Here is a 25,972-nt window from a genome sequence, read left to right as displayed (position 1 = left end):
GCACGAAATTTTTCGAATTTGACTATATATCTCAGAGAATGTAGGCTTGAAATAATATTTAAGGAGGAATGTCCTGGGGCAGAAGGTAAAGGGGAAGACCACAAGGCTTGGAAAGTGCTAAAGAAGGAAGTCAGAAAAGGAGTCAAAAAGATGGTTTTCTTCAGCTCTGCTTGCAAGGCTATATTTAGTATATTTAGTATGCTGGTTCAATGACACACAGGCAGCAGAAGAAAAAAAAATAAAGCTGTCCATTCCTGAAGAGGACCCTGTGTCTTGCATTTCTGTGGACAATTATTCTATTCTTCAGGTCCCTGAGCTGCCCATAGCTGCAGTAGCCATGGCAAGAAGGATCATGCTCTTGGTCCCAAGGGCTCTAAACAAGATCTAACCTGCGTGGACAGGCAACATGTGTTTAGTTTAAAGATGGAAAGAGGTAGAAGATGACTCATTGGATAAAATCTTTCATTTCACAAATGTTAGAACCTGAGTTTTAATTCTGTAACCGCTCTAAAACCAGAGCGCTCATGAAAGCCAGACCCATGGCATAAATGTCTGTAAAACTAGAACTCCTGCAGGGAGTGTGAAAGCAGAAGCACGAGAACGTTTAGACCCTTCAAGCCCAGCTAGCGCCAAGCACACAGCAGACAAACAGGAAAAGAGACCCTGACTCAAACACGGAAGAAGGCAAGGACCAACATGCAGAGGTGTCTGACCTCTACATATGTGCCATGAGAAGCCATGAGACACCCTACCACATAAACACACATGTGTACACACACACAAATAGATACAAGATGAAGGTGGAACTGATGGTGGATCTATATTTGGATATAAAGTGAATAAATAAATGAATCTAATTGTAAAGAAGATAAAATCAACTGATCGCATCAAGAAAACTGAGTTAGAGGAACATATTTAAGCATATAGGGTCATTTTTAAATAAATATATTCAACCCAATAAAGATATGTTGAATTACCCAAAGATTCCCCTTTTCCCTTCCAGACAGGGTTTCACTGTATTTCCCAGGCAACCCTGGAGCTCACCATCATCTTGTTTCAGCCTCTCAAGTACAGATATATCAGGGATCTAACCACAGAATCAATTATCTCAGGATTTTCATAGTTCAATTATAATATCAGCTAGCTCAGTGCTCTGTAACTTACAAATGAATAAACAGACACTGGCAAATAAATTATTGTCCCAAATTCACCATCCAGCAGTAGTAGAGCCAGGTTGAAAGTACCCATGTTTCAGAAGAAAAAAATTAATTATAGTAAAAACAAAACTTAGGGAATAGTAAGGCTGAGGGATTTTTTAAATTCTATTCTTCACAACAGCCAAACACTAATTAGTAGATAGCAAATTTTGGTTATAATAGAATCTGATGACATTCCAAAAGAGCAGGAACTCATAATCTGCACAGTACAGCTGTTGATGTACTGACATTATTGAGCACAAGAAGATACATGTTAGGTACCTTTAGTGAATTTAAAGGCTCGTGTAAACCTATGTTATTATTTGTATCATTTTCTTTATTTTAATGTATTCTCAATGCTGTGGCTTCATTCCACTATAATTATGGGGCTTTTTATTAAGTCAATCTGCAATCCACGTCTTCACAGATATTCAATGATACAATTACTTCTCATAAAGTAGGGCATTATGTAATCAATTCCAATGAAATCCAACAAGCACTTTTAACAATATCTATCAAGTGTTAAGTGTTAAAAGTCATATTTAGGTACCAGAACTATCAAAACTTGACTTCTGTTTTCCATATTAAAGTCTAGTAGAAGATAAAACTTGTCAACAGATAGCCTTCAGTATACGTACAATGATGAATTTTTTTTCTTCACATTGTAATAACTGAAAAGAAATTGTGTTGTTAAAATTCTTAACTCAGATCAACCATACCATTTTGTAAACAAAACATATTAACACATTACACTGCATATAATGAATAACACCATGAATTCACCATATAATGAATAAAAGGTGAGCCAGTAAAGCAAACTGCTACTTAATATAATGGTGGAGAGAAACAAAAACCTACCTGTCAGAGAGCAAAAGAAATGCATAGACCATGGCTAAGACAGACTTTATACACTTCTGTCAAGGTCAACAGTAACAACCTCAGTCAATTCTGACATTGTTTCTAAATTTGTCTGCTGGTTTTTGAGAAGTTGAACCCATGGATATGAATTTGGCACCCAAAATGTCTCTAAGACAAGTGTTCGAGATGCCAGAAAACAATTCCATTTAGAGAAATGAAATCCACAGGCTAATTTGACCCATTCTCCAAATGTTTGCTGCATAATGAGATTAGGCAATATTAAAAAGAGAAGCAACAAGAGAGTCCCTGGCTCGAGAGTCGCCTCTTCTAGTGAGCCCAACAGTTAATGGTCTCAACATTTTTAATCCTTGCAAGAAAATACTCACTAGCAATTCTCTACGACTTATTTTGATCATGTTTGAAATACTAGGAAATAAAATGGATTAAGGGCACACTATGTCCTAATCCCTATTCTATGCTGCATAAGTGACCTCACTGCCTTAAACCCTGAAACAAAGTACAAGGAAGGTTTTGTTATTTCCTAGTTTACAAATAAACAGGGAAAGGTGATAAACTAATAACTATTCACTCAATTCTTCAATGGAACAACTCACTAACACTAGGACCTCACCCAGGCTCAGCAAGTTATCCGCCACTGAGGTAAATGCATGCTTTTCTTTACTTTTAAAACGTGAAACCAATTCTCATTAGGTTGTGCAGTCTGAAGTTAACCTGTGATTTTCCTGCCTGAACCTCAAGTAGTTAAGATTGCCAGTGGCTACCACCATGCCAAGCTGAGTCAATGAGACAAGATTAGAATTGAAAATTTTGAAAGTCAAACCTTCTCTTTTCTAATCACTATGGTAGATAATTATCAACTCAAAGGTCATATTAAATATTTTATTTTTGTTTTCGCCTCTCCAACCAAAATTGCGGTCTTAAAAAAGACTTCATCTATCCAAGGAAATCCGTTGCTATTTATGCCTTTTCCAACATAAAAGACACTCTTCTTCTCACTCTCTAGGTGAAGCAGTTATCTAGTGGTTCTGATAAAAGCAAAAATCATCATAATAATAAATTAGGCAACCAATGTCCTTGACTTCCAGTCACTATTCCAAGATTTGAAAGTGTTTTGTGAAACTTGAAATGGTCTCTGGAGCAAAAGATTTTTCTGAACTATGTTTAAAATAACTTTGTAGAAATGGGATTGAAAAGTGAAACCCGGGATAGACAATAGTTTATGTAACCAGTTCTTACTAATGGTGGGCCAGGTCTACAAAACCAATGAATTAACCTTTTCCCATTGAAGTGGTAAAGACCATAGTGAGAGAGGCTGGACTGAAGCCTTCCTAGTCTGGCGGTTTGGGGGACAGAAACAAGCTAATAATAAATGCTGAAGTGCTACACATTGTGAAGGATTGGTTAGACAGGAAATGAGCCAATGTAGACTCTAATTGTGATGAACTTTGTTTCTTTTAACAGGAATGCGATTTAATTAGAACGAGTAAGCTGGCAGCAAAGAACTCACAGAAACTCAGGCTAGACAGGAAGGAGCGCTGAGAAAGTCCCTTCTGGCTGGTTACTGATTTGAAAGACACAGACATTAAAGTACCCCATTTGACCTTTGGGGGATTAGAAGTCATTGTGATGTGTGCTTAAGGCTAGAAATAAAAAAAAGGGGTGTGCTGTGTTTGGATGTTTTAAAAAAAAGAGTCTAGACAAAGCAGACACAACAACTTGACTTACATCAATCCTCAGTGAGCTGATGATTTCAAATCACAGAGGAAACTAACCACACTGGTTTTGAGAAGGGTTTAATTTGAAATGGATGAGAGACAGCTGTTGAAGATTAAAGCCAGTTTCCATTTCTGACCAGTTAGGAGAGATATCAGCCAGGATTCTGAGGCCACGGGGTACAAATACATAGTGATGGTGGTGTGGATGGCTTTGTCTAGAAAACGAATCTCAAGCTGGATGACATCTGTGATCTAGTGCTGTGAATAGTTGGTATTTGGTAATTTTCATGTCTATGGGGTAGTCTGTCATGTAATGGAATTCATGCTATAGAAATTCAGATTTGACCTATTAGATCATTATGCCAACCCCAGGAGTGTGTGAGGATGGGTACTTCATCCTTGGGCTGAGTAGAGAGTAAGGATAAAATAAAAAGAGCTTGTATATCAAGTATAATGTCTTTTTTAAAAAAATCATAGAAAAGCTAAATTCTCTCACGTTGCCATATGCAAATAATCAAATCCCCATATTTGATTTGGCAGTAAAATTTAATATCTGTCTTGAGGTCCTTTATATATTGATGAGCACAAATGTTTCCAGTTGAAATTAATTGGAAATTTTACATGGAACTAAGACAGACACACTCTAAAACTCAAGATTCCTTGCTTAACTTGGTTTCGTTCTCTTGCGACAACCCAAAAGAGACCTTGTATTCTTTGAGCCTTCCATGAAGATTATTGTACATTGTCCCCTCCTATACAGGAAGCTAGCTAACCACTTTATTTTGTGCTGATGAGAGTAGATCCTAGGCTACTCCATGTACTGGGCAAGCACCTCACTACTGACCCTCCTATCCTCCAGTGAATCAGTTAGAATGAATTTCTCAGTTCTTTTATTCACACTTCTATATCTAGGTAGCACATCCCACAAAATTACTCTTCTGTTGTTAGCAGTGATAGGCATTCTCATTTAATTTTCTAAATTATATATTTTATGTGCGTATGTGCATATATGAGTGGGTGAATGTGCATGCATGTGTGCTTGTGTGTGTGTGTGTGTGTGTGTGTGTATGGTTGTGAATACTCATGTACCATGGCCCCTGTGTGAAATGAGAAGGGAACTTGCAGAAGTCGGTTCCAGTTACTCCTTCAGTTATGCAGGTTTCTGGGAGTCATCAGACCCCTTTACCCACTGAGCCTCCTCACTAGCCCAATATTGTGATAAACAACAACAAAAACTACACTTGATCTGGGCCAAAAGGCTGAGAGGTGACATCATTGAAATATTGTTTGGGTCACTTCAGTAGTAATATCTCATTGTTACTTTAATTTCAATTTCCTATGAAAAGTTTGAACTTATTTTTTTCAAATGCTCATCAGTCATGTGGATTGTCTGTTGCCTGTGTGACTTGAGTTGCCTGTTTGTTTTGTTCCTTTCTTACTAGGGTATTCCTTTTTCTTTTCAAATGCAGTTGCCCCTTGTTTGCTTTGTATGCTTTCTAAAAATGCTATTATTTCTTTACATGCATAGGTGTGTCTCTGTATGTGCACATGCTCGCAGGGCCCAAAGAGGACAGAACAGGTGTAGCTGTTATAACTCCTGTGCTGGAGTTATAAGCAGGTGCCTGGTGTCAGATCTTGGAATCGACATGGGTCCTCTGTAAGAGCAGCAAGTGCTCTTAACTGCTGAGCCATCTCTCCAGCCCCAATTCGTTCTCTTAATCCTATCTTGTCATTATTATTATTATTTTTAATTAAATAACTCTACCATTTATCATTTGAATTTATTGATGTTTTGTTTTATATCAATAAAATTAGGCACATCTATCTGTTTATAGTGTAATTTTTTTCCTCTTTATCCTTGGGGGATTATGTATGGTTATATTTAGTCAGTGGCTGTGGGTAGCCCAGTATTAGTTACCAAGGGGAATGGCTAACAATAACAGAATTGCTCTTTGCCAGTATATGAGAACCGAAATCCCCAAAATAACAATGACTCAAAGAGGTCAGAAGTTTATTTATTTTATGAAATCTGGAAGGAGACAATCCAGGGGTCTTAAGTGTGTATGGGGTCAAGTATCTTCTATCTTGATGATCTTTAACGATGGCTTCCATTCCCTGGATAAAATTACAGTTCAAATTCAGTTGGTGATCCAGGCATTTTGTCTACTTACACGTAGAAAAACAAGACTAAAAGGAACCATGCCTTCCAAGGCCCAGCAAACTGTCCACCATTTGTGTTAATATCATATAAACAAAAAAGATGCTTACATGCCTCTGGTTGATAGAGGCAGGCCTATTCAAATGTGAGGAAATTGTTTGGAAAATGAAGAAAATTAATTGGGTCATTGCAGAAAAAATTCAAAATGATAGCTAGCTAAGATATTTTCAGATTAATCATTTGGTGTAAAACATAAGTTATGTTTTACACCAAATATATGCTATCATATATACATAGATATGGTAACTCCTTGAGCTTACTTTACAGCATTTCCCTGAGTTTATTTACTTCTCTTAGCCTCTTGTTTTCTACAGTCGGGTAGGTATCAATTTCTTAATGATGTTTCTTGCTTACTTGGAAAGTATCAAACACAAATAAACCAAACCCACCATAAACAGAAGAAAGTCGTTCCGCTCTCTTCTGCTTTGTAGACACTAGATGCCGACTGTCCTCACTTCAGCTCAGTGAACTCAACGATTGAGAAGCTGGGAGAAAACAAAATAACAGCAAAAACCCACTTTTCAGTTACAAGGGTTAATTCTGCTGGATGTTTTTTTAAGTGAATGGTATGGTGTGACAGAGTTATTTTGTTAAATGTTTTCAAGCCCATCTAATAACTTTACAAATTGAAAACTAAATATAGTTGGTTTTATCTTCAAGAAGTAAACATATAAGAGACCTATGCCATACGTTATACTGTGGGCTGTTACCCATCTTTGCATCTAAAAAATGATTTTCAAATAGGTTTCAACAGTGTCTGCTGCATAGTAAAAAAAAGTTTACAAACTTTTTATTAGAAAAAGCGATTTACTAATTTCGAGTTACTAAAATATAATTAGAATTAAAATGAAATGACTGGTAAACATTTCTTTTCATTCTATCCTTTTATCATCACAGTGACTTTAAGAAAGAAATATCAGTTATAAACTTCTAATTTACACTTCCAGCATCTCCCAAAAATGTCTTTCAGCAAGATGACGCCTTCCCTCGTGATAAAGTTGAATACCAATGGAAAAATAGGCCATATAGACTCTTATGCAGCAAAACCATGAGAAACAACTTCCCATGAAACACTTTATTAATCAATGTGTACCTGCAGCAAGCACATTTAAATTTCACAACATACAAGTCAAGTACCCCAAATAAGCTTTGAAGCATATAGTAGTATACAGTATTTTTATTTGTATTTAATGTATACAGTATACTAAGCAATAAGGTTATGTTTTCAAGTTTGGAAATAATGTTCCTCTTCTATATTTTTCCTTTGTTTCCTTTTTCTATTTCTATTCTCTTGTGTAGTTAATATTCTCTGACCTCTCATCTTAACTCATGACCCTTTTATTGAGTAGCTGGCACTTAGCCTGTCACACAATGGACACTAGTAAATAAGGCAAGTGTCTGTTTTGCTTTAGATCTCTAATGCCCCAGAAGCTTGTGTGTTGGAAAGCTGGTCCTATCAGCAGTGGTGTTCATAGGTGGGCCTTAGCATGGGGGATTGAATCATTCAGGGTCTGACCCTGGTGAAAGGATTAATTTATTTATGTACTAATAATTTACTGGGATAATGGGAAGTTAGAGAAAATTTAGGAGATGGGCCCACATTGAAAGAAGCTGCTTGTTTTGGTGTTCATACAAAAGGTACATTTTTGACCCCAGACCCTTCCTTTCCTTTTGCTTTTTGATTGCTATGAAGTGAGCATCTTCCTTCTCTTACACACAGTCTGCCATGGTAGACTGCTTTATCACAGGCCCAAAGGGCACAGAGCTACTTAACCATGGACTGAATTGTCTGTAGCTTTGAGTCAATTCCTTGAGTTTCCCAGGCATTTTGTCTCATTGAAAGAAAGCTATCATAGTGTGTATCTTAGGAAATTCAACCTCCAGAGCACAGATACCTAGACCTGGTTTTAACCCTCTACAAATTACTTGAAATTGGCCAATAATTGCAATGCTCACATTTTCTGGCTAATTAGAAAAATATTAGAGCAGAGTTTGAATTACTCGTGTGTCAACATAGTACTTGCCCTCCTCACTCAAATGTTTTCTCTAGTGGAAGGAATTTGCTGACACCTAGTCAAAGACTCGAGTCCATCTGTTCTATCCTAAAGTGTTTTGGTTTGATGTCAAGGAACATAATTATGCAGCTGAGGAAAAGGTGAGGACTGAGGTTCTGGTTCTCTTACTTCATCAAGGAGATTTAGAAAATAGATCAAATGCAGTGAATCAACATTAGTTTCCATTTCCTCTCATCAATTGCACTCAGAACTACCATAGAGTAGAGGCGTTCCCTCTAATAAGGAAGCAAAGAGATCCCATTAAGCAAATGACTACTAAGTTCTAATTGTATGGCCTAGACAGCTAGCCCCACAAAGCAGCCCTGCCTAGCCTTTGTCCAGTGACCTAGGAACTGATACTTTGCAACACTTCATCACATTCCAAAAGGGCAAAGCTTTGCCCTCATGCGCATCTTTTCCTAGCCTAAGTTTCCATAAAAATATTTCTATGGTCTTCTCTTGGCAAGAAAAGTCTCAGCTGTGGAGTCAGTTTTATTGAGAAAGATTATGATTTTATGTTGCTCTAAATAGTATTTATGAGTTCCCTGTCCCATACCTATGCAACTCATGAGGTATATTTCATCACTGCTATTTTGTGTTGAACATATCTCAGAATTCCTCAATATACACATTTCACTCTTTGGGGAAGGGTTATAAAACTACGCCACTTTAGATAAATTTTATCCGGCCTTACGAGAAAGCAGATAGCCTCCAAAGCTAGACTTTTTAAGTTCAAATTCCAAATTTCCTTCTTGTACTTGGTCGTATTCTTTGCTTTCTTTGGGATGTAGCTTTCTCATCCAGAGCATGCCTCTGCTCTAGCCTCCATAATCTGTAACAAAATAGTCCAGTTAAGCAATTTATAAACAACAGAACGTTATTTCTCCTATTTCTGGTCTGGAAGGCTGAGATGTTCAGATTTAGAGTACGGCATCTGAGGTGACATTGATTAAATCTTTTTGACACTTCTAATAACAATAGCTCATTATTGCTTTAATTTTATTTTCCTACTAATGTTTTTCAAGTACTTATCACTCATTTGGATTGCTATTTGTCTCTATTGCTTGAGATACCTGTTTATTTTCTTAATTTTTTATCAGGGTATTGTATTTTTCAAATACAAATGTCCCTTGCCAATTTTATTTTTTTTTCTAAAATTGTTGTTATTCATTTAAGTGCACATATGTGTCTCTGTATGTGCACAAGCTTGCATTGCCCAAGAGGCCAGAACAGGTGTCAGAGCTCCCTGGTGCTGGAGTCCCAGGCAGGTTTGATCTGCCTGGTGTGAATGCACGGAATCAACTCAGGTCTTCTGCAAGAGCAGCCGTGCTCCTCTCCGTTGAACCATCTCTCTAGCCCCATTCTGTATCCTGATTCTGTCTCTGTCATTGGTATTACTTTAATTTACCATCTCAAATTATTTATGCTTTGTTTTATATTTTAATGATATTAAGTAGAATTTCTCTTTTCCTAACATACTTTTTTCTTCTTTACCACTGAGAGGTTATAACAAAATCTTGAGTAGAGCCTTTATTAGTCACTACAGAAACTTACCATGACCAGATACAGAAATGAACCGCTCTCTGCATCAGGACACTCATGGTGAAAGGAAAATGTTTCAGTTGCTGAAATTTAAAGCCAGATACAGCTGCAGTGAAGAACTTTCTGCTAACTGTATGTGACTTAAGCAATTCAAGCATCACTCAATCACAATGTGAAAGTTAATGATGAGTCTTCACGTGTTGTAATGAATGCAACCAAGTTTGAGAAAGTCTAAATTATGTGATTGTAGAGGAAAATTACTTGGCAGCAGAGAAACCTTCCAAGTAGACAAATCTCTGCTTTTCCAGAAATGGATGCCTGAAAGAATTGATCTTCAAACAGAGGCAGAGTCCTTCAAGGCTTTTGAGGACAGGCAATAGTTTTCTCAGATGCAATGTTGCAGTCTAAAATAGAAACTTATTTTTTCTGGCACAATGAGAACCCCACAAGCTTCAGATATTGCAATAAACAGACATTGTCAGTGTAGTACAGGAACAACATGATGTCATAAGCAACAGAGCTCCACTTCTAATCTCTCTTCTCCTGAACTGCGACAGTAGCAAATTAGACGAGTACTCTTGGAAGAATAGCATAGCTTTAAAGATTTTCAAAAAGGTTTCTTTTTATTTTAATTCATGTCTATATAGTTATGCCTGTGGTGGTTGGATGAGAATGGACTCGATATGGGCTTGGATATCTGAATTCTTGGTCACTAGCCGGTGGAACTGTTTTGGAAAGATGTGTGACCTTGTTGGCCATATGACCTTGTTCAAGGAGCTGACATAGGTGTGGACATTGAGATTACAAAAACCCATACCAGGCCCAAGCATTCTCTCTCTCTCTCTCTCTCTCTCTCTCTCTCTCTCTCTCTCTCTCTCTCTCACACACACACACACACACACACACACACACACACACACACACACACATTTGGGTGAAATATGAAATGAGAGCTACTGCTTAAGCACCATTCTAGTTGTCTAGCTCCCTGCCACAATGATCATGGACTAATGCTCTGAAACTATAAGCAGAACTCCAAGTAAGTGCTTTATTTTATAAGTTGCTTTGGTTATGGTGTCTCTTCATTGCAACGCAAAGACAGTGTTAGTTTAAGTGTGTGCACATGTATGTATGTATGTATGTATGTCTATGTATCTACAGAGGGCAGAAGAAGGTGTTGGATTCCCTGGATCGGAAGTTAAAGGCAATTGTGATCTGCCCAACTCAGGTGCTAAGGACCAGAAACTTGGGTCTATGGAAGAGCAGTGGTCACTCACAGCTACTGAGACATCTCCCCACCTGTGCTTTCAAGATTTTCTCAGTGATAGTAATGTTCTTTCACATCCTTTTTTAAAAATATGCTTTTCTTTTGCAAAGCAAAAGACACTGTTATTAGGACAAAATGGCAACCGATAGATTGGGAAAAGATCTTTACCAATCCTACATCAGATAGAGGGCTAATATCAAAAATATACAAAGAACTCAAGAAGTTAGATTCCAGAGAGCCAAATAATCCTATTAAAAAATGGGGTACAGAGCTAAACAAAACATTCTCAGCTGAGAATTATCAAATGGCCAAAAAGCACCTAAAGAAATATTCAACATTCTTAGTCATCAGAAAAATGCAAATCAAAACAACCCTGTGATTCCACCTCACACAAGTCAGAATGGCTAAAATAAAAAACTCAGGTGACAGCAGATGCTGGTGAGGATGTGGAGAAAGAGGAACACTCCTCCACTGTTGGTGGGATTGCAAACTGGTACAACCATTCTGGAAATCAATCTGGAGTTTTCTCAGAAAATTGGACATTCCACTACCTGAGGATCCAGCTAAACCTCTCTTAGGCATATACCCAAAAGATGCTCCAACTTACAACAAACACACATGCTCCACTATGTTCATAGCAGACTTATTTATAATAGCCAGAAGCAGGAAAGAACCAAGATGCCCTTCAACAGAGGAATGGATTAAAAAAATCTACACAATGGATTACTACTCAGCTATCAAAAACACTGACTTCATGAAATTCATAGGCAAATGGAATGAACTAGAAAATATCATCCTGAGTGAGGTTACTCAATCACAGAAAAACACACTTGGTATGCACTCATTGATAAGTGGATATTAGCCAAAAAGCTCAAATTACCCAAGATGCAATCCACAGACCACAGGAAGCTCAAGAAGAAGTATGACCAAAATGCAGATACTCCCACTCCTTCTTAAAAGGGGGAAAATATTCATAGGAGGATATGGAAGCAAAGTTTTAGAGCAGTTTACACACACACACACACACACACACACACACACACACACACACACACACACAAACAGCCACCAAAACTAGGTAAGATTGATGAAGCTAAAAAATGCATGCTGAAAGGGACTGGATATAGATCTCTCCTGAGAGACACATCCAGAGCACGTCCAATACAGAGGTCAGTGCTAACAGCAAACCACCGAACTTAGAAAAGGACCCACTTGGGGGGCATTAGAGGAAGGATTGAAAGAGTTGAAGGAGCTTGCAACCCCACAAAAACAACAGTGCCAACCAACCAGAGCTTCCAGGGACTAACCCACTACCGAAAGACTATATATGGACTGACCCAGGGCTCCAACTGCATATGTGGCAGAGAATAGCCATGTTGGGGCACCAGTGGAAGGGAAAGCCCTTGGTCATGCCAAGGTTGGACTCCCAGTGCAGAGGAATATGGAGGAGGGCAACAAGGGGGATGTATAGGGAGAATACCCGTATGGGGGAGGGGGAGGGGAGGAAATGGGGGCTTATGGATAGGAAGCCAGGAAGGAGAATAACCTTTGAAATGTAAGTAAAGAAATATATAATAAAAATTTTTAAAAATGCTTTTAATTGAAATATAGTTACATACTTGCCCCTTCTTTTCCTCCCTCCAGTCAGTCCCAGCTACCCTTCCTTTACTCCCTCCCATGTCCCCCACTCTCAAGTTGCTAGCCTCTTTTCCTTTACTATTGTTACATACATTTATGTTGTGCATATTGGTACATACATATGTATGAATGTGTATACACACACACACACACACACACACACACACACACACACACACCACTCAACCTGCTGAGTCTGTTTTTGTTGTTTCAAGGATGATCCTCTGCCTTGGATAACCAAAAAGGGGGGGGGCAGGGGAACTCAGCCATGGGAGAGGCTTATTCTCCTTCTCCCAGGAGTCACTATTTTCTATAGTTCTTTGTTTAGGAATTCACAATAGCCAAGGAATCAAAGCAATGTAAACGTCCTAAGATAGATGAAAGGATAATGAAAATGTGGTACTTACACACAATGGCATAGTATTCACCCATTTATACAAACAAGCACATGAAACTCTCACCCCAGTATGGGTGATGGCTCATGGAATCTGGAAACCTAGAACTCCCTGCACAATTTTCAGGCAGCTCAAGAGGTTAGGGTCCCATTCAATAGCAGTCCCTACTATGTGCAGGGTGACAGAATCTCAGGGTGTTAAGTATTAGGGTGTCCTGAGATTTGTGAGCTGTTTTCTACCTAAGTCCTAAGGGGCCTCCTTTCAGAAATCTCAGAAACTTAGGGTGCTGGGGTCCAGGAGGGAATACTGCAGTTCAGAGGAAATTTCTGTTTAATGCATACATACTACCTTCCCACATAGAGCCCCAAATACTGCATGTTTGTGGCTTTGTAAAGTACCCAGGTCTTTCAGGAAAATTATTCCTTACTTTGTCATCATACATTTTAGAATGGACAGTCTTTTCAATAAGTGACAAGAAACTTGGATATTCACATACAGAAAAAATGATAAGTAGACATGTATTCCCCAATAGTTGCAAAACCCAAAATAAAACAAAACCAACTTAAATGAGTTAAAGACAACTTTAAGCCACATAACTACAAAACCAGTAAAAGAAAACATAGGTGAAATGTTTCAAAACACTAGAATTAGTAAGGAATTTTTGGACAAGACATTAGAATCACATGGAATAAAAGCAAATTCAGACAAGTGAGATATTGTATCGAAAAGCTTCTGCAAACAAAGAAAACAATCCACAGAATCTAGAGACAACCTACAGAATGGGAGAAAATATTTTGAAACTGTGTGTCTAACAAGGATCTGTAGGAGACTGCCAAAACTCAAAAGGGAAAAAGAGCATGTGCTCTAGACCTAAATAGACATTCCAAAATAAGATCTGCAAGTGGGTGGCAGATACACGAAAAAGCGCTGATCATCACTGTCCGTAAAGGGAAATCAAAGTCACAATGAGATATCACTTTCCTGCTAAGAAACTCTGGGATTTAAGAGACTGAAGACAGCATACTAGTGAATATGCGGTATAAAAGAAACTCAAGTGCACTGTTACTGGGAACGCGAGAGGATAAAACTAGAATGCAACACAGTAAAGAAATTTACTCACACACTTAAAAGTTGAACTACCATGTATGGTTCATCATAAGGAAATACAATCCGTAGGCAGAAATGTCCAGCCTAATGTTGTAGCACTTTCCAGCACAGCAAAGTTGAAAAAAAAAAAAAAGAATACTAACTGAATAATGTATGCACAGAATAAAACATTAATCGGGTATTTTTAAAATACTATATATAAGCATATGGAAAGGAGCAAAGATGATTTGGTTATATAAATGATCCAGGCATAGAAAGACAGGTACTGCATGATGTCTTTTGTATGGATGGGAGTTGACAGAGGTGGGGAAGAGGAGGAGGGAGGAGGGAGTAAGGAAAGGTTGGTCAATGGGTAGTAAGTTACTGACGTGAGCCGGACGTTCTAGTTTACTTCTGTGCCGGGTAGTATTCATTGTTACAATCTAGAATCACCTGGAAAGAGGGAACACATTTGCTGATTGTCATGAGTCTTGACTGTTGATTGATGTGGGTGAGTCCACCACAAATCAAGCCACTAAGCAGCATTTCTCTATATTTCCCTTTCAAGCTTCCGTCTTGAAATCTTGCCCCAAGTTAGGTCAATGATGGATTATGACCTGGAGGTAAAAGTTGAAATGAGCACTCTCCTCTTCCAGGTTGCTTTTGGTCAGACTGTTCTATCATGGCATTGGGAAGGAAACTGGGGTAACTACTTAATTGCAGGGCAATATTGATAATGACAGAGTATTGTATATGTCAAAAAAACGCAGAAGGAAAGATTGTGAATGCTTTTATCATAAAGAAACAATGTTGAGAGACATGTGTATCCTGATTTAAACATTACACAATATATACATGAATAAAATGTGTTCAATTTTTGCGTATATACAAATTAATATTAGTTAAAATCAAACAATCAAAATGGCATGATAAACATCTTACTTAGAAATTTAAATAATTGAGTCAGATGCATCGGCACATACCTATAATCCCACCACTCAAGAGGCTGAAATAGAAATGCAGGCGCCAGGCTCACCACCGCTCTGTAAGACACTAAAATCAGGCAAAAACAAACAGACAGACAAAACAAAACAAAATTAAAAACACCAACACCAACCCCCCAAAAACCCCACCACCACAATAACAAACTTTTGTATTATTTACTTTTTTTTTTTATTACTGTGACCAACCAACACCTGACAAGAAGTAATTTAAGGAAGGGTTTTATTTTGGCTTACAGTTTGAGGTCATATGTCCCATCATGGCACAGAGAAAGGTTGGTGACAGGAGTAGCAGGTGGCTGGGGACATCATGTCTACACTCAGGAAGCGGAAGGATCGATGTCAGTACTTGTCTGTTTTTCTTCTACATATTCAGTTCTAGACCACCGCCCACGAAATGGCACCGCTCAAATTTAGGGTTTACCTTCCCATCTCAACTAACCAGGTTGAGAAAATTCCTCAGTCACACACACAGCTCATTTCCTGGGTCAAATTGACAATCATTATTAATCACAACACTCCTGCTTCACCAACCATTTTAAGGGTGGCTGGAGAATAGACTTTATAAGATCTCACAAGCACATTCAGAATGCTTGCCCAAATATGTAGGCACATAGAAGCCTACATATTTGTAAAAATACTAAACATGTCAGATTAGAATGAATAGAAAAAAATATTTAATTTTGATCTCTAGCTCTTCTATCCCTCTGCCTCTGTGGTAGCGATGAAACCCTAGACCCTGCAGATGGTAGACAAATGTTCTATATTATTAGGCATTTCACCCTTCATGGAAAACATCCAAGCACTCTTTCCATGTGCTCTATTTCCTTTAAAGGCTTCTGAGTTTCTTGTGACAAGGAAGCTCCCCTATCAACTGTGATAGCTCCCCCTTGTTCTAGTTTCTGCTATAGTATGGCACTATTAGAATAATTAGCTTCCTCAGTGTCAAGGTTTAATTCTTCATATGAACTTGTTACTAATGGGTACTGTTAATAATAAACTACCAATTAAAAACATCTCTCTGTGACCTCACAGGCAACCTTTGAGTTAAAAAAAAATCATTTCCCCGCTGCCTTAATTAACTCATCCCTGTAACTGCTCGTGGTCACTACTTTAGTTTTATTTAGTATCTCATTATCTTTCAACCTTTCTAAAAATATTTTCATGCTGAATTTTGCTAAAAACCTTCAACTGCTTCCGGTAACCTACAGTAATAACCACCCAGCTGAATTCCACTGAATTCTATGACTTTTGTTCCTTAGTCAATGTTTCATGAATAAGAATAGTAATCCCAGGTTCTGTCATGCTATTTGACATCAATACATAGCAGACAGTTGTAACTACTATGCGGTTTCTTCTGTCATTGTCATTTCTAAGTCCCTTTAGGTTAGTTGATTTATGAATTTTTCCAGTTCTTTGAACACTTGGTAATTATTTTTCAAGATCTTAAAAGTTTGAGGGCAGTTTTAGGGTTGCAGAAAAGTTGAGAGGAAGGTTCCTCAGATCTCTCCTCACAAGGCATACCTAGCCTTTTCCATTATCAATGACCCCCAAAATAGTGGTGCATGTGTTCCAGAGGAGTATACACAGACACTTTGTTACCCTAAATCCCCACTTTACAATTGAAAACAATGTAAATTTTAACTTTATAGAATTGAGCAGATAGAGTTGTATATTAGCTACTGTTCATATTACCACTATAGAAAATGTTTTATATTACCACTATTCATGCTCCACAATGTAGATACTCCATATCACAATCTCATTAGTAACAGGTCTCAGATATCATGGGGTCCCATGATAGGTGAAAATTTCTATTGCTTAGTGAGATCAGAGTTCCATTCATAATGATTTTTTTCCTAGCTCCAATCCAATTTTCTTTTTCATGGCTGAGTAATAATCCATTGTGTAAATGTACCACATTTTCTTTATCCATTCATGAAGCTATGGGCAAAGTAAAGACTTTATGTTTGGCTTTATATGAAATGTTTCAGCAAAGCCTTTGCTATGTTTGGGTTAATCGGTAGACATGGAAAAATTGTTTTGAGACTATTCGAGCCTTGAGGAAATGTTGTCTCTCTGGAAAGTCTGCATTTGGTTCTACATGAGAGCTTGCTGCTGAGCAGATCTTGGTCCTGAGACACTCTTGGCAAATGAGGAATTCTTACTTTTACTGAGATTTCTTTGAGTTGTCTGCTCTCATGGGCAGCAATTACAAGATAACTTTGATAGTGGGAGTCTTTCCCGGCCCTAAAAAATATAGTGGCCTTGAATAAAGTAACTGGAGTGAGATTTATGAGTGTCAGTCTTTTCCAAGAAGGCTGAATCCCTTGCTCTTTTGGAAAATGAAGGATTTGCATCTTGGTGAACCTCTCTCTCTACTGTAGCACCCATGACCAACATCAATCAATACATTCATCTGTTGAGAGACATCAAGCTTGTTTCAAATTGAATTGAACAAATGTCTCTGTGGTAGGACAAAGAGTCCTTTGTATATGTCCAAGAGGGGCATTGCTGGACTTTGAGGCAGATTAATCCCTATCTTCCTGAGGAACTGCCACACTAATTTCCATAGTGGTTATGCAAGGTTGCATTACCACCACCAGCGATGAATGAGTGTTCCCTTACTCTACATCCTCACCAGCACGAGCTGTTCCTTGTGTTATTAATCATAGCCATTCTGACAGGTAAGGATAAAAATCTCAAAGTAATTTTTTTATTTGCATTTCCCTGATGGCTATGGATGTTGAACATTTCTTTAAGTGTTTCTCAGCCATTTGAATTTGCTCTTTTGAGAATTCTGTTTAGAAAAATTTTAATTGGATCAATTCATTTGGATTGTTTTTCTTGATATCTAATTTCATGAGTTCGTTCTATATTTTGGACATTGCTGCCTGCACCCTGGACTACTCGCTGTCCAACCCTAGCTATTCTTGGGGGTTAGAGGTGAGGTGGCGTGGAGTCAATGATACAGACCCCAGGAGCAGGTGAGAAATGCGGCAGCAAGTTCATATGAACACTGCTGCAAGCTCCTTTAATACCCTCCACCCGCGCCTCACTGGTTCCAAGAATTCATTTCTTCTCAACAGCTGTTCCCGATTGGCTGGCATTGCCTGCCAATTCTTGGTCTCTCAGGCAGTTTTTCAATTAGGTCCTGCAGGAGACGCCTTTGCGGCTGCAGGGCGCCTAGAATTTACCTAGAGGTGGCCGCCGCCATTCCTTGTACAGGCCGTTAGTCATCTATCATATTTGGAGTAGGTAAAACATCTTTTCCCAGTCTGTGGGCTGTCGCTTTGTCCATATGATAATGTCCTCTGCAATGCAGAAGCTTCTCAGTTTCATAAGGTTCTATTATTAATTATTGTTCTTAGTGCTTGTGCTATTGGTGTTTTCTTCAGAAAGTCTTTTTCTGTGCCCACGAGTTCAAAGTTACTTTCCACATTCTTTTCTATCAGGTCGAATGTGTCTAACACATTCAACATTATGTTGAGAACTTTGATCCCTTTGGAGTTGTGTTTTGTGCAGGGTGATTAAGTACAGATCTACTTGGCTTCTACATGCAGCCATTTAGTTTGACCAACACTTTTCTGAAGATTCTGTCTTTTTCCACTGTATATTTCTGACTTTTTTTTTTTTAAATAAAAAATGAGCTGTCTATAGGTGTGTGGTTTTATGTTTGGGTCTTCAATCGATTCCACTATCGGTGTTTCTGTTTTTGTGCCAACACCATGCTTTATTGCTATAGCTTGAAATTGGGGATGGTAAAACCTCCTACAGTTCTTTTGTCATTCAGGATTGTCTCAGCTATCCTGGGTTTACTGTGTTTCTGTATGAAGCTGAAAATTGTCCTTTCAAGGTCTGTGAAACATTATGTTGGAATTTTGATGGGGATTTCTGGAGAGGTGGCTCAGCTGTTAGAGGCTAGGCTCAAAACCAAAATACATAAAACATTTAATAGTAATAATTCCTAAAGAAATTTATTTTGAAACAATTATTTGGTACACCAATAACTTTACTATTTATTAAAGATGAAAGAAAATTTGAATATGATGAGATGTATTACCTTCTTAGTTTTGCAAGAAGAATGAATCTTGGTTGAGTGTTGCATATGCCAGGATATAAAACATATTCTGTGTTTTTCAGAACTAGTCAATATTTTTATTTCATTAATTTTCATAGTTGTCAAATACAGATGATTACAAAATATGTTTTAAATTTATATTATAGTTTTAAAGATTTAAAGTATTACAAATATTTAAAACATAGACAAAAGTCAGTAATTTTAATAAGAACCTACCACTGTTTATTATGTACTTACATAAATGTATATCTGTTATATATATATATCACATTTTCAAAAAAAGCTTGATTTGATTCATAATTTTCCATATGCCATAACAATTTTATGTACCTAAATATATTGCAAAAATCTAGGTGACTGTATTTAATATTGATCTATCAATTTTCTTTTATTATATATGGATTATTTAAAAATTACATAACAATGTTGATAATACTACTGTGACTAAATTTTAGTGTATATTGTACTTCAAAATAAATATCTATGAGTAAAGAATATTTATAACATTTTAAGCATGCGTTACTTTGTATTTAAGTCATGGGGATACTTTTCCTTAAATACAAAATGAGACTTAGCAATCATTTTCTAACACAAGCTTGGACACACTATTTTCTTTGGATCATCGCTATGGGCATTTCACAAATTATGTAGGCTTTGTGGGTCTAATTGAACAGGAACAGTGTTGTTTTTTCCTAGGGCTTAATCATAAGCTTTCCTATTTGAAGTCAGAGAAAAGGATAAGGCTAGATACACCATCTAATATGTTAGATCTTTTGGCTTGTTGAGATTAAGATGAAATTCAACTCTTAAAATATCTGTCTAGAAAGTACCACAGAGTAAACTAATATTGACTAGTAACACACTGCCAAATACTGTGCCGCTACTGGAAAATTAGTTTTTAATGACTCAATGAAACTGATCCAATCTTCTCTATTAACTTTGAAAATGTCACTTTCTTATCAGATTAACATTAGTAGCCTTTTAAATGTATTATAGAATTATCTATCTTCTTTTGAAATGGCAACACCCTGTAAACACCTGGGTTATTGGGGAATTACATAACTAAAATACCCAGTTATATTGTCCATACTTAAAAAACAATTATTCTGAATTTAAGTTCAATGAAAGCTAAAAAGTTATCATTATTTTCTTAATCTACAAGAGAGGAAAATACACATTTAGCACTTATTGGTAATCATCGAGAAACAAAGAAATGTGATACCCAAATAAATAAAACCTTATGCATGATTTAATAATCTTTAAATAAAAAAGTGTGAAAAATAATACATCGTGGTTATCATGGTTTTGAAAAACAAAATATCCTTAACATTCATTTTTTCTCTTATTGTAAATAGATATTGTTCTCATATATTATATCCGGATTATGTTTACCACTTCCTCTACTCCTCCCAGTCTCCTCACTTCCCCTTCCATCTAGAACCTTCCCAGTTCTGTCTTTCATTAGAAAACCAACGAACCTCTAAAAAACTAATAGGAATAGGACAAAAGCAACAGAAGGAAAGAAGCTTTAAAAAGGAACAATTAAACTGATGTAGATGTAGACTCCCTTGTTTGCACACTCAGCTATCTCATAAAAACACTAAGCTTGAAGCTTTAAGATATGGACGAAGGGGCTGCAGAGATGGCTCAGTGGTTAAGAGAACTGACTGCATGCTTCACTCCTTCTTTAAAAGGGGAACAAGGATACCCCTGGGAGGGGATAGGGAGGCAAAGTTTAGAACAGAGGCTGAAGGAACACCCATTCAGAGCCTGCCCCACATGTGGCCCATACATATACAGCCACCAAACTAGATAAGATGGATGAAGCAAAGAAGTGCAGGCTGACAGGAACCGGATGTAGGTCTCTCCTGAGAGACACAGCCAGAATACGGCAAATACATAGGCTAATGCCAGCAGCAAACAATGGGACTGAGAACGGGAACCCCGTTGGAGGAATCAGAGAAAGGACTGAAAGATCTGAGGGGGCTTGAGACAACATATGTGCCAACCAACCAGAGCTTCCAGGACTAAGCCACTACCCAAAGACTATACATGGACTGACCCTGGGCTTCAACTGCATAGGTAGCAATGAATAGCCTAGTAAGAGCACCAGTGGAAGGGGAAGCCCTTGGTCCTGCCAAGACTGGACCCCTAGTGAACAGGATTCTTGGAGGGAGGGCGGTAATGGGGGGAGGATGGGGAGGGGAACACCCATATAGAAGGGGAGAGAGAGAGGGATTAGGAGGATGTTGGCATGGAAACTGGGAAAGGGAATAACATTAGAAATGTAAATAATAAATACCCAATTTAATAAAGATGAAAAAAAAAAAAGACTCAGCCAGGCTTTGCTTGAAGGCTGTTAAACAATATTTAACTTGCACATTAGCTAACTATGCTGAACTGGTACCAATTTAATCCCCTCACACTGATAACCATAGTAAAAGGATGTCTTGGAATAATAATAATAATAATAATAATAATAATAATAATAATAAAATCACTGATTGCTCTTCCAGAGGTCCTGAGTTCAACCACATGGTGGCTCAAAACCATCTGTAATAAGATCTGATGCCCTCTTCTGGTGTGTCTACAGTATATTTAGATATAATAAATAAATCTTTTTGGTGTCTGTTCAGTCTTTTTCTGCGCCAATAAGTTAAAGGCATTCACCATTTTCTTATTTATAGCAGGTTCAGTGGATCTGATTTTATGTTGAGATCTTTGTAGTTGAATTTTGTAGTGTGTCCAGATCTTCTTGGCTTCTTCTATGTATAGCTACCCAGATTGACCAGCATCATTTGTTAAAGATTCTTTTTTCTAGGATGTTCTGGCTTCCTTATCAAAAATCAGTTATTTATAGTGTGGATTCATGTCTGAGTCTTTAATATAGATTCCACTGATCAGTGTTTTTGTGCCAATATTATTACTACAGCTCTGAAGTACAATCTGAAATTGGGGACAGTGATACCTATACAGTTCTTTTATTAGTTGTGACTATTTCTGCTATCCTGGGTATATTGTTTCCATATGAAACTGAAAACTGTACTGTGAGGATTGTGTTAAAATGATGATGAGACTGCTTTTAGTTGTATGGCCTTTTACTATATTAATCCCGTTGATCCTTGAGCATGAGAATATGTTCTATGTTCTAATATCTTCTTCAATTTCTTTTAATGTCTTAATTTTTTTTTATCAGACAAGTCTTTTACTTACTTGGTTAGAGTTACCCCAAGATATTTTGTTATTCGAGGTTATTGTAAAGCATGTTGTTTCTCGAAGTTCACTATGTTTGTCATTTGTGTATGAGCTATTGATTCTTGTGCGTTAATTTTGTATCCAACCATTTTCTTACAGTGTTTATTAGCTGTAGTTCCAAGTCACTTGTGTCACTATTATATTATCTAAGATATTTTGACTTCTTCCTTTCCAATTTGCATTTCCTTGTCCTTCAATTTTCTTAGTGCTCTAGCAAAGACTTCAAGTACTATACTGAACAGGTATGGAGAAAGTGGACAACCTTGCTGATTACTGATTTAGTGGAATTGCTTTGAGTTTTCCTCCATTTATGTTGATGTTGCCTATAGGTTTGCTATAAGCTGCCTTTATTATGTTGAGATATATCCTAATCTCTCCAGGACTTTTACCATGAAGGGGTCTTCAATTCTGTCAAAGTAATTTTCAACATCTAATGACATGATCAAGTGATTTTTGTCTTTCAATTTGTTTATGTGGTGTATTACATTTATCTATTAAGTAGATAAATGCTGACATTAAAATGTAAGGGAAAACTGGTAACCATCAGTTTAAGAACTGATTTAGTTAAAAAACTAGCAACAAAAAAATTAATGTAAATATATAAAAACTGCAAGAGAAAAAAGATATTGGCTGACTCTGCCTATAACTTAGTACTCCCAAATCACGGTATAAAAACTACTCTGCATCACAAGCAAATACAGTATTTACAAGTCATGCATTTTATATATAAATACCAAAAGTAGATTATACCAAGCAATATAGGCCAAGAAAAAAATACAAAAATTAAATATCAATTATTAGTAAACAAAACAGATCACAAAAAGATTCCCAAACAGATTTCTTAGTGGTTAAATTCAACATTTAATAGCAAATCATTCACAGTTTTGTGAATAAGGTTTACTAGAACCCAGCTGGGAATATTTACTTACACAGTGTCCAAGGCTTCCTTTTTGCTACTATTGCAGAGTTTAATAATTGTGACTTGTGACTCTGTCTGCTACATCCTAAAATAACAAAACTTAACCTATGATACAATTTCCTTCAAATCATCAGATAATCATTATGACATTAAGACCCAAAGAAACACTAATCTGATTCCTTTTTAAATATGGCATTAACCCGCCATCTTTATACTCACACAAAATTAATAAGCAGCAGAGAATAAACTTTAACCAATCAAGTTTTAAGAGCACTGTCTTAGTTAGGGTTTCTATCGCTGTGAAGAGACATCATGACCACAGCAACTCATATAGAAAAACATTTAATTGGGGCTCTCTCACAGCTTCAGAGGTTTATTCCATTATCATCATGGTAGGAAGGATCGCAGTGTGCAAACAGACAAGGTGTTGGCGAAGCAGCTGAGATTCTACATAAGGATTTGCAAGCAGCAGGAAGAGACCCTGAGCCATTGGCCTGGCTTGAGCATCTGAGATCTCAAAAGCCACCCAGGGACACATTTTGTTCAACAATACCACACCTACACCAACAAGGTGTAGTAGTAATAGTCCCTGAGCCTATAGAGCCATTTTTATGCAAACTACAAGTATTTGTTCAAATTGTTATGTATAAATAGTAAAAGGAAATATAATAGTTACGTGTTTTAGAAAATATGCCACTTAAATTATGCAGATGTGTATAAAACTAGTAATTAATTTCTTGTTTTGATTTTTTATCTGGGTTATGGTATATATATTTTAAATCCTCAACTATGGTAAAATAGTATGAACCTGATTAAATCTTTTTTAGAAAAGTGTGTGTGTATGTATGTATGTATGTGTGTGTGTATGTGTATATACATTAACACACACACACAAAATTTGGTTTCAAAATCTGAGATACACAGAACCAGAAACAAAATACATATTATAAAATTTAGCTAACTCCTATTCTGTCAACCTCCAACTTTAATCTTTATGTAAAATAAGACCTCTCTGTATAGCTGGGTTAGCCTTAAACTTATAATCCACCTGTCTCTCTCTGCTTTCAAAGTGTGAGAGTTGCAGGCACACATCACTTTGCCTAGCTATAAAGCTTCATTTATAAATAAGGTACTAAGAGGAAATAACACTTGACAATTAAATAATAACTACAAAAAGGTCCTGTAGTGAGTTATTTATAGTATTCACCTTAAAATACTATTTTACTTATCCTGCTTCCTTTATCTGCAATATAATAGCTACATTCAAACTGACTACTTTTGCATGTTTTAGAGCCATTATTAAGTATCATGGAATAAGGGTTACTTGAATACAGCATTTCAGTACCTGAGAACATGATCTGATAACTGGGTCGGGTCGACTAGTATGTAGCCATACTGCAAGTAGAATATGCAGTAGAGACATGGTGGTAAAGAGATGATACATGATCCAAAATAGAGTGGGAAGACATTTCACCAACTCAGACTCATGTGCTATTTAAAACTGATGCATTATTACTTCTATTTTTCAGATAAAAGTTTATCATTGTAAGTGAAACTACAGGAAACAAAATGAACAATTAGGCAAGTTTAACCTGGGTCTCATTGATAGCATTCAACCCAGGATAGCTATGAATGCAGTCCAAAATATTGTAGATGATTTCATATCACAATGTCAAGATATCCAGTGGAACAGCTACTAAAACAAGTTAAATATCTAACTTTTCACCTCCACACACCACATTTTAAGGGCTCAACAGAACATGTAACTAATGAGTATTAGGTAGCACACACCCAATTCTACAAGGTAACCTGGGGTTACATGTAAGTGTGCACACACCCACACACACAGTGCCTAGAGATGTTGCATATAGTTTTATTTTATTGTCCCTAACACTTCTGATTCATTCACTAATTTCCTCCCTTATATAAAATAAAATAACTTTTTATTCTGTGTAATCCTGATTGCTGGGATTAAAGGTATGTGCCACCACTGCCCGGCTATAGTCCTTAATGCAATCATTAAAATGCAAATATATGATTAATTTTGAAACACAAGTTCATACTTTCTATGATTGAAAGACAGAAGCAAAACTAAGCTCATTTAAATCATATATTGTGGAGAATGCACAGAGTAATAGCATAAGGAAATCAAAGTACTGATCTAAAATGTTTTCTGAAACACACCACACCTATGTTTTATTTAAATGCAAAGTGCTAAAAGAATTCTCTTGTATGAATAAAAAATAAAACAGGGATATATAACTTTTGCTTAAAATTCAATGGCTCAATTGAAAACTATTTATACATTAAATGTGTGTTGTATTACAAGAAATAACATTTCTGATTGATAGAATAGAAATCCAATTACTCTTAAAAGCGATGATGGATTTTTCAACATACAGCATTTTAAGAATAGTTAATTTCTTAATATATACTGATACACTTGTAATCCTAGTGCTTGGGAGGCCAAGACAGGCGATCACTGTGAGTTAAGACATGCATGGGCTCCACAGTGATTTCAGGAGCAGCCTGGAATACAGAGAGAAACTGTATCTTATAAAGCAAACAACAAAATTAAAAAAGAAAAAAATAACAAAAAATAAAAACAGAAAGTGAGACAGAGTTAAAGACCACCTTAGGTTACTGTATGAGAGCTTAAAAAAAAAAACAAAAAACCAAAAAACAAAACAACAACAACAAAAGCCAAACAAAAGAACTACAGAAAG

Source organism: Rattus rattus, chromosome 4 (genome assembly GCF_011064425.1).
Source record: "Rattus rattus isolate New Zealand chromosome 4, Rrattus_CSIRO_v1, whole genome shotgun sequence".
Taxonomy (NCBI): Eukaryota; Metazoa; Chordata; class Mammalia; order Rodentia; family Muridae; genus Rattus; species Rattus rattus.
This window is presented reverse-complemented; position numbering follows the sequence as displayed.